This window comes from Ranitomeya variabilis, chromosome 2, assembly GCF_051348905.1.
Source record: "Ranitomeya variabilis isolate aRanVar5 chromosome 2, aRanVar5.hap1, whole genome shotgun sequence".
NCBI classification, from domain to species: domain Eukaryota; kingdom Metazoa; phylum Chordata; class Amphibia; order Anura; family Dendrobatidae; genus Ranitomeya; species Ranitomeya variabilis.
The window spans coordinates 77,354,480-77,365,163 of record NC_135233.1 but is presented as its reverse complement, the minus strand read 5'-3'; the positions used below and the strand labels follow the sequence as shown (position 1 = coordinate 77,365,163).

General features: G+C 44.6%; 1 long non-coding RNA gene across 1 annotated transcript; it reads right to left on the bottom strand.

Annotated features, from left to right (window-relative positions):
• Positions 1–4,298: 4,298 nt before the first annotated feature.
• LOC143809107 (uncharacterized) lies at positions 4,299–6,145 on the bottom strand. Its single transcript, XR_013222072.1, has 3 exons — positions 6,070–6,145; positions 5,824–5,970; positions 4,299–4,851 (listed from the first exon to the last, which is right to left on the bottom strand). It is a non-coding gene; the product is annotated as an uncharacterized LOC143809107 (long non-coding RNA).
• Between the last annotated feature and the right edge of the window lie 4,539 nt (positions 6,146–10,684).

Sequence of the window (10,684 nt, the reverse complement as noted above, 5' to 3'; positions counted from 1 at the left end):
TTATCGTGAGCCCACCCAGCAACACATGTAGCCGCACGCCCCGCTCAGGATTGACGGCGCCAGAGCTTGTTTTTAACCTGCGACACACGGACGTGTTTATTGCAAGTTGAAATTAGCCCTTTGGGATAGTTGCCAATGACTTTGAAGTTACAACACTGTGTTCTCTGTTAGGGCAGCCGTTATGTTGTGTTTGGTTTTTTCGGGGTGTAATTTGGTGTTTGGGTTTCTTGTTTGTCCTTGGGTTACTGTAGGGGTTATATTTAAATATATTCCAATTTTAGAAAAACATTTCTTTAACATTACTTTGCTGTTCGATATAGTATCAAATGACACTATTGTATTCATTGTAGGTTCGTGATTATCCTGCCCTTTGGGACCCTGCAGATGAGTCTTATAAAGACAAGTATTTCCGTGAGCTTGCATGGACCAAAATATTCCGTGACCTGTTTCCGGAATGGGACTCCTATCCAGGGGCAATGCAACTGCAAATTGGTAATTATAATTTTATTTAGTAATTAAAAATTGATTGTATTACAAATGTACTTTGATTATATATGTAAAAAAATGTTTTTGTTTCTTTTTATTTTTTTTGTAGAAAAAGATGTGAAGCAAAGGTGGCGCTCCGTCAGGGACAGGTTTAACAAGTACATCAATACCTGCGCTAGAAGTGGCTCGTCACCAAGTAAGAAAATGTTCCCGTTTAACGACGAGCTACAATTCCTTATCACCAGCCTGACATTGCGGAGGTAATTTAGAAACCACAAATATACATGTAGCCTGTTTCCATGTGCACTTGCACAGTTGGCCGTGTATTCAACCCTGTGTCCTGCCACCGCGTTAAACACGCTGCATCAAGATGTGATAGTATAGTGAAGACGGGATTTTCATAAATCCCGTCTGCACTATGCTTCTAAAGACAAAGGTGTCATACCTACCCTACGTAACCACACATGCGTTGTGTGTCTTGACACCACTTCCTTTTCTATTTATTTTGCGTTGGCGCTTCCACTCCACAAGATAATTTATTTATAACATGTGGTGATAACGCATGACTTACATGAAAACAGGCGTTATCACTACACAAGCAAAATAGTGGACATACATGTTGACGTAGCAGCCTATTTGCTGCATGTAAAACTTTGCTCCTTCGCAGCCTTCTAAAATTCTGTGTTAATTATTGTTCTGTTTGTTTCTCACAGGACGGAAGGAAACATGTCAACGGCTGATGTGGATGACACCGACACAGAGGATGGAGCAGGCAGTTCCTCTGGAGCGGGAGGGACCATCTCTCCATCCATTACCACAGCTTCTGCTGCATCCACATCCACTTCAGCAGCTGCTGGAGCATCTGGTTCCGCAGAAGCTGTGGTAATGGAGACGAGAGCTGCCTATCCGGTGGCAGTAGAGAAAAAAAACAAAAACAAGAAGAGCAATGATGATCAAACAGTTCAAATTGCAACGGACACCCTGGATTTACTAAAAAAATCTTCTTGCGAGGATCATTGTGATTCATTTGCATTGACTGTAGCAAGGAAGACTCGCTCACTGCCACCGGATAGGCAGTCTCTTTTTATGTCTATGGTCCAGATGTCCCTCACCGCTCTGGAGGACCCTGCTCCAATTGTTCCTTATAACGAGGTTCTAATGGGGGTGTTGGGACTGTTTAGGCTCCGACATAGAACACCGGAACCACCTTCAAGACCACATTATTTTGGCAGCAGTCAACAAGGCAGTTATGCGGAGAGAGGAACAAATCAACAACTGGGCCAAAGTTCACACACAGACCCTACAAACTACGGGTATTCTCCAGATTATACATATCTGCAGTAGAATCAAAATTTGGCAATGCTCCAGTTGCACGTTGCCTTGACAAGGGGCTATTTACTTTCTTTCAAATTGAAAAATCTATGATTAAATTTTCCAATATTTCTTTGTTGCTCAAATAAACTTGTTTTTCAAAAATTATTCTCTGGTTTTTAGCCAATGGGGACAAGGCCTCTATGTCTGACGTTGTCCTGGGTATATGGGCACTGGATTATGGAATGGGGGTTGTGTTATTGTTATGTGTTCACTGCAGTATGAGATAGAGAATAGTACATTTGTTAAAACACACCCCTTTTTTTAATCTAAAAAGAAACAAAAGAAAGTAAGTCAAAAAAATTCTTTATTTAAATTACAACCAAATGTTTTTCTTTGGCACAAGACAAAAAAAATAATTAAAACAATTGTGTTGATTGTTGTCGATTCTGATTCATCGGGATCTTGACTTGTTTTCACAACAGTTTTCAGCGATGTAGGCAACTTTTTTTGGAGGGTCAGTGTAGATGCATCCTTCTCTGCTGGTCAGGCTGCCCAACACCAGTACAGGAGTATTGCCAGTGCACGGCACCTTCTGGACTCATGAAGTAGTCAGTGAAGGATTCTCTCACACGCACACCCGAGTTGGACGGCCTGCCCAGACCCACGTTGACCACTGGATTAAATACTGGCTGCTGGTACTCCACATCTATGTCAGTGTTGTACTCACGAGCATAGCTGTGGAGTACACAGCAAGCCTTAATCACAGCTTCAACGGTGTCTGTGTCCAACTGGATGGCAGTGTGAAAGATTCTCCATTGACTAGTCATGATCCCAAAGGTGCATTCCACATACAGGTCCTTCTCAAAAAATTAGCATATAGTGTTAAATTTCATTATTTACCATAATGTAATGATTACAATTAAACTTTCATATATTATAGATTCATTATCCACCAACTGAAATTTGTCAGGTCTTTTATTGTTTTAATATTGATGATTTTGGCATACAACTCCTGATAACCCAAAAAACCTGTCTCAATAAATTAGCATATCAAGAAAGGGTTCTCTAAATGACCTATTACCCTAATCTTCTGAATCAACTAATTAACTCTAAACACATGCAAAAGATACCTGAGGCTTTTAAAAACTCCCTGCCTGGTTCATTACTCAAAACCCCCATCACGGGTAAGACTAGCGACCTGACAGATGTCAAGAAGGCCATCATTGACACCCTCAAGCAAGAGGGTAAGACCCAGAAAGAAATTTCTCAACAAATAGGCTGTTCCCAGAGTGCTGTATCAAGGCACCTCAATGGTAAGTCTGTTGGAAGGAAACAATGTGGCAGAAAACGCTGTACAACGAGAAGAGGTGACCGGACCCTGAGGAAGATTGTGGAGAAGGACCGATTCCAGACCTTGGGGAACCTGAGGAAGCAGTGGACTGAGTCTGGTGTGGAAACATCCAGAGCCACCGTGCACAGGCGTGTGCAGGAAATGGGCTACAGGTGCCGCATTCCCCAGGTAAAGCCACTTTTGAACCATAAACAGCGGCAGAAGCGCCTGACCTGGGCTACAGAGAAGCAGCACTGGACTGTTGCTAAGTGGTCCCAAGTACTTTTTTCTGATGAAAGCAAATTTTGCATGTCATTCGGAAATCAAGGTGCCAGAGTCTGGAGGAAGACTGGGGAGAAGGAAATGCCAAAATGCCTGAAGTCCAGTGTCAAGTACCCACAGTCAGTGATGGTGTGGGGTGCCATGTCAGCTGCTGGTGTTGGTCCACTGTGTTTCATCAAGGGCAGGGTCAATGCAGCTAGCTATCAGGAGATTTTGGAGCACTTCATGCTTCCATCGGCTGAAATGCTTTATGGAGATGAAGATTTCATTTTTCAGCACGACCTGGCACCTGCTCACAGTGCCAAAACCACTGGTAAATGGTTTACTGACCATGGTATTACTGTGCTCAATTGGCCTGCCAACTCTCCTGACCTGAACCCCATAGAGAATCTGTGGGATATTGTGAAGAGAAAGTTGAGAGACGCAAGACCCAACACTCTGGATGAGCTTAAGGCCGCTATTGAAGCATCCTGGGCCTCCATAACATCTCAGCAGTGTCACAGGCTGATTGCCTCCATGCCACGCCGCATTGAAGCAGTCATTTCTGCCAAAGGATTCCCGACCAAGTATTGAGTGCATAACTGAACATTATTATTTGATGGTTTTTTTGTTTGGTATTAAAAAACACTTTTATTTGATTGGACGGGTGAAATATGCTAATTTATTGAGACAGGTTTTTTGGGTTATCAGGAGTTGTAGGCCAAAATCATCAGCATTAAAACAATAAAAGACCTGACAAATTTCAGTTGGTGGATAAGGAATCTATAATATATGAAAGTTTAATTGTAATCATTACATTATGGTAAATAATGAAATTTAACACTATATGCTAATTTTTTGAGAAGGACCTGTATCTGCGTGCACGACTCAGCCGATAATTAAAAATCCTCCGCCGGGCATTCAGTCCCCTTCATGGGTATGGGCGCAGCAGGGTTGTCGTTAAGGGAAAAGCCTCATCCGATACCATCACAAAGGGTACTGGATGTGTGGAACCCGGCAAAGGTCTTGGGGCTGGGAGCGTTCCGCCATCTTGAAGAATTTGCATCACAATCTGTGACGTTCGCAACACCCGAGAATCCCCAGTACTACCATAGGCACCAACATCAATGGCAACAAATTTGTAATGGGCATCAGCCACCGCCATCAGGACCACTGAAAAATACTTCTTATAATTAAAGAAGCGTGATCCTGATCGTGGTGGCTGCTGAACCCTTACATGTTTACCATCGACTGCACCTATGCAGTTTGGGAAATTGGCCACAGACTGAAAGCCTGCTGCAACCTGCAGCCAAGTCTCCTCGGTTGGGGAAGGCATCACCATGGGCTGCAACTTCTGCCAGATGACAGTACATGTACACCTCACAATTTTAGAGATGGTAGATTTACCAACTCTAAATTGGAGGTGCAGGGATGTATAGCTCTCTCCTGTGGCCAAAAATCTGTAAAGAAACAAAAAAGAATATTAGAAGTGTCACACAAAAATTTAAGTAAACGTCATTAGTTATGGTCGCTATAATATGCGTCCAGCACCTTTCATGTCTTATATAAAGCATTCTATAATGCTGGCATTAACACCCGGTACAACACAAAGGGTGTAAACAAAAAAAAAAAGCTTGTGACAACAGATGGGACTTGTGCACACATACATGCGAGATACGGCTGAGTGTTGCATGGTAATCCCCGGCCCTGCTGCCTGCACTCCGTTGTGGAGCGTGCGGCTCCATGTACTGCTTTGCGGGTGCACACTCCGCTCCAGAGTGCAGGTGGCAGGGCCGGGGATTACCATGCGACACTCGGCCGTATCTCGCATGTGTGTGTGCTCCCTGCCTACCAGAGCGGTGTGTGTGTGTGTGTGTGTGTGTGTGTGTGTGTGTGTGTGTGTGTGTGTGTGTGTGTGTGTGTGTGTGTGTGTGTGCGAGCGAGAGAGAGACACAGCTGATGCAACCGTGGGCTGAATTATAACAACACGGATGGCTTGCAGGGATAAAAGCACTACAGTAAGCGCAGTTACACGGTGGCATGTGATGCTGTCAAATCCCATTCTTCCCTGATGGCGCTGAAATCATGCAGAGCAGGGGAGAATGATGACAGCATCTTCATCACCTGCCGCCAGAGAACAGAGCTTCCTGTAACGCTTGTTCACCACTGCAATGCGTGTCACACAGAGGACATCAATGTGTGTTCTCCATGTGCACGTGCGTGGGACACTATGTGGAATGTGCAAATGTTAACAATCTGGCATGTCAGCGGGTTTTGCCAACGGACACACGGCCGCCCAAAACAAGCTGACATGTGCATAGATGAGTGGGTCAGTGTCTCCAGGAGATATGAAAAATTTCATCACACATACTGGACACACAGACGTGTGAAAGAGCCCTAACGACATTCAAACAAAATAATTAGTTACTTACCGCAAGGTGATGAGCAGCCTTTCCTCAGCAGAGATGGCCTTCCTCATCACTGTGTCTTGCAGTGTCAAATGGGGTGCCAGGATGGTGAGCAGTCTGTCGAACGCCAGAATGGATAGCCGACAAAAAGAAAGAAATTTGTCAGGATATCTGAAAATTGTAAAAGACAAAAAAAAAAAAAGGGTTACTTCACATATAACATTGTTTGAAAAAACAGTGAAATTTGTCTTTCAATTGATTTCAACGTACCTCCTCAAGTCATTGTAAAGGATATAAAAGTGCCCCTTCTGTGTGCGCTGTGCTACAAGAGGGTGCACCCAAATTCTTTTCTGTGCACGCCTTCTCTGCCGCCACTGCCTCTAAAATAAAATAAAAAATATATATATATTGTTTAAAACACAACACTGTGAAAAATATTTGAAACATGCCTGTAAAGCAATGCGGAATATGTTAACCCAACATAAAAAAAACAAAAAAACAAAACAGACATCTGCTTACCTGACGTGTATGACGATTCAGAATTAGCAGCAGCAACCCCAGGATCGCAATCCGGTGTGGCGTGTGGAGCTGGATCTGCGGGCTGCGATCTGGCCTACGATCAGCACTCTGCGGAGCGCTGTCACTGTTCAAAATACGTCCACTCATTTTGGTGTGTTATTCCCAAAATGGAGGATGGAAGAAGAAAAGGGTTGGACAAGGAAATGACATCATTTCTTTTTTTTTTTTTTTTCCCCACTGCAGTTCAAGCTTTATTTGTGTCAAACACACAGACAATCTGCAGAGAAAACCGCATTAAAAACCGCACTAAAAACCGCATCAAAAAACGCACCAAAAACGCACCAAAAACCGCACCTGCGTTTTCTGCCAAGAGCTGCGGTTTTTAGTGCAGAAAAATCCGCAGGAAAATCTGCAACGTGTGCACAAAGCCTAACAGCTTTTGTGTCATTTCCTAGTGATCTGTATATGGAAATAAAGGATGACAATCAAAATGGCCGCCATTATCGCTCCTACAGGGGACATCACTAAGCTTTCATACACCCTGAACAGTACATGGTGTAATGACACATCCCCTCACATTACCACTGTTACAGAGGTGCCATAAAGGTCTCATAGATCCATGGTCAGCATTAGGGGTAGGCAGACTTGGCATCTGCCTAGTACCCTCACTCCTCCAGGGGCCCCCAGCCAGTGGTATACCGTTAATAGCGGCATACCACGCAGCCGCTAATACCGACACACCATGAGGCCACTATGGGATCCGTGGGTCAGGGGATGCCGATACAGTTGAAAGCAATGATAGAGGAGAGAGCGTCATCTGAAGCTCCCTCTCCCATCATTCCCCTCTATTTCTGACGCAGTGGGTATGCGGTGACGTCAATTAATCGCGCACCATGCTATGCCGGGCAGTGGAGCTGCTGAGACGCTCTGCAGCAGCGGGGGAACTAGGAGGAGAGTTGAGTATTGTATTTTTTTTCATATATTAGTGAGTACGTGCAGCCATAATACTGCAGGACAGTTGGGCTACATGATACTCTATGGGGTGGCTGCTTTATACGCTATGGCACTGTTCCCCAACTCCGGTCCTCAAGAGCCACCAACAGGTCATGTTTTCAGGTTTTCCTTAGTATTGCACAAGTGATGGAATTATTGCCTGTGCAGGTGATGCAATTATTACCTCTTCAATATTAAGGAAATCCTGAAAACATGACCTGTTGGTGGCTCTTGAGGACCAGAGTTGGGGAACACTGCTCTATGGGGTGCATACATTATACTCTATGTAGTGGCTGCATTATACTCTGAGGGGGGATGCATTATACTCTGAGGGGGCTCCATCATACTCTATCAATGACTATGGAGTGCATTATCCTTTATGGGGGCTGCATTACACTCTATCGTACTATGGGGAGTGCATTATACTATATGCACTATATGGAACCTGCATTATACTGTATGGAAGGCTATGGGGAATGCATTATACTATATGAAGAACTATGGGGTGGAGTGCACTACATGAAGGACTATGGGGGGTGCATTATACAATATTGAGGACTAAAATTAGTGTACTATACTATTTGGAGGACTGAGGAGTGTATTTGTCACAATTCTGTTGTCGGGTGTCCTGGGACCAGGGGCTCATTCCCTGTCCCTAACACTAGGGGCCCCTAGCTTGCCCTGTTCCCCAGGTTACTTCTGATGATGAAGATGCTGTGGCCACATACCTTGCCTTAGCTCCACCCTCAGTCTGCACCCTTACCGCACGCAGGAAGGAGGTGATTAATAGTGTACCGTAATATACCAACCAGACTAACAAGATAATACGAACGGGGTAACGAAAAATACCAAACATACAACCCCCCCATAGAATATAATACAGCCCACCTCCCCATAGAATATAATGTAGCCCCATCAAAGAGTATGATGCAATCCTCCCTCATAAAATCTAATACAGCCCCCCATAGAATATAATGTAGCCCCCCATGGAATATAATACAGTCCATCTCCCCATAGAATATAATGTAGCCCCCATAGAATATAATGCAGCCCCCCATAGTATGTAACACACCCTTCCCCATAGACTATAATGCACCCCCATAGTATATAACACAGCCTCCCTCATAGAATATAACGTATAATGTACCCACTTTAGTATACAACACAGCCCACATAGTATACAGCACAGCCCGCATAGTATACAGCACTGCCCGCATAGTATACAGTGCAGCCTCATAGTATACAGCACAGCCTCATAGTATACAGCGCAGCCTCATAGTATACAGCGCAGCCTCATGGTATACAGCACACAGCCTCATGTTATACAGCACTGCCTCATAGTATACAGCGCAGCCTCATGGTATACAGCACACAGCCTCATGGTATACAGCACACAGCCTCATGGTATACAGCACACAGCCTCATGGTATACAGCGCAGCCTCATGGTATTCAGCACACAGCCTCATGGTATACAGCACTGCCTCATAGTATACAGCACACAGCCTCATGGTATACAGCACACAGCCTCATGGTATACAGCGCAGCCTCATAGTATACAGCACACTGCCTCATAGTATACAGCGCAGCTCTCCCCCCCAGAATGGCCCCACAGTCCAGTACTCACTGTTATAGAGTAAAAAAAAAACAACAAACAACACAGCACACTCCTCACCTCCCCTCGTGCCCACGCTGCTCCCAGTTCCTGCTCCTGCCGGCAAACAGTGAGTGTGCGGCAGTGTCTGTCAGAGGCAGAGCGGGGAATGATGAGAGAGGGAGCGTCAGCTGACGCTCTCTCCTCCATCATTGCTTTGAACTGTACCGGCAGACGCCGGTATAGTTAAATGCGGTGGGGGAGTCGGCGCTGGCGGCAGGCGGGCCCCCTGCCTCACAGGGGCCCCATAGCAGCTGCGTGATGTGCCGCTAGCTGGGGGCCCCTGGGGGAGCGAGGACCCAGGCAGCTGCCTGCCCCTAACGCTGGCCCTGCCTGCAGGGGCCCCCTGGAGCCTCTGGGCCCCTGTGCAGCAGCACAGGTTGAACAGGCGGTATGTCCGCCCATGCATTTTGTGCAGTAATAAAAATAAAAAGACAACTTCAGATACCAAGTTGAAAAAAATAGCATTGTATTCATAGAAACTTGGATTGTATGAGTTACAGTTACAAGTACAGAAAACAAGTAAGAGTAATGTAAACAATTGTGGCATAATTATGCAAAATTAACTGGTAACAGCCAACAGTATCTTAGAATGTCTTTTTCGCTGTGTTTGTTGCGTTATCCTCCTGTGCACTGAAAGTATTCAGACCCCTTTACATTTTTCACTCTTTGCTTCATTGCAGCCATTTGGTAAATTGAAAAAAGTTCATTTTTTTTCTCATTAATGTACACTCTGCACACCATCTTGACTGAAAACTAAAAACAGAAATGTAGAAATGTTTGCAAATTTAATAAAAAAGATAAACTGAATATCATATGGTCATAATTATTCAGACCCTTTGCTCAGACAATCATATTTAAGTCATATGCTGTCCATTTCCTTGTGACCCTCCTTGAGATGGTTCTACTCCTTCATTGGAGGCCAGCTATGTTTAATTAAACTGATAGGACTTGATTTGGAAAGGCATACACCTGTCTATATAAGACCTCACAGCTCACAGTACATGTCAGACCAAATGAGAATCATGAGGTCAAAGGAACTGGCCAAGGAGCTCAGAGACAGAATTGTGGCAAGGCACAGATCTGGCCAAGGTTACAACACAATTTTTGCAGTACTCAAGGTTCCTAACAGCACAGTGGCCTCCATAATCCTTAAAAAGAACCTGTCACCTCAAATTGGCGGGATATGTAAATGCCTTTTTTCTGGTCCGATGGGCGGCGTTTCGTCTTAATTTCTCCACCCCATCCGTCCCTGTTGTCCGGAATATGTTTGAGAATTAGAGTACTTGTCCTCCATAGTTCGCACGTGCGCAATGCAATCTTCGCATGCGCAGTATGCTTTGCCCACCTGTGGGCAAAGCCAAAAACCATTACTGCGCATGGCCCCGCGCACTATGTCCCGGAAGTATTTCGCTGTGTTCTGTGTTTAGGACTATGACTACAGGCACTCTTTTAACGCGCCAGAACGCGTCAGGTGTTTTTCATGTTTTTAATCATGGCTTGACATGCTTCAATAAAGTTTTTGGATATTTTACCTATGATTTGGAGTGCTGGATATATTCCTTTCGTTTTGCTTTGCTAAAGTATTTTTACTGAATTTAATTAGGGTTACTGTCAGCGCAGAATCAAATCACATCCGTGCATGCTTCCTACAGCCGTCGAGCGCTGATCAGTGAATGGCCTCCGGTTGTTGCTTTTTTCCTGTGAAAAAATAATAAAAG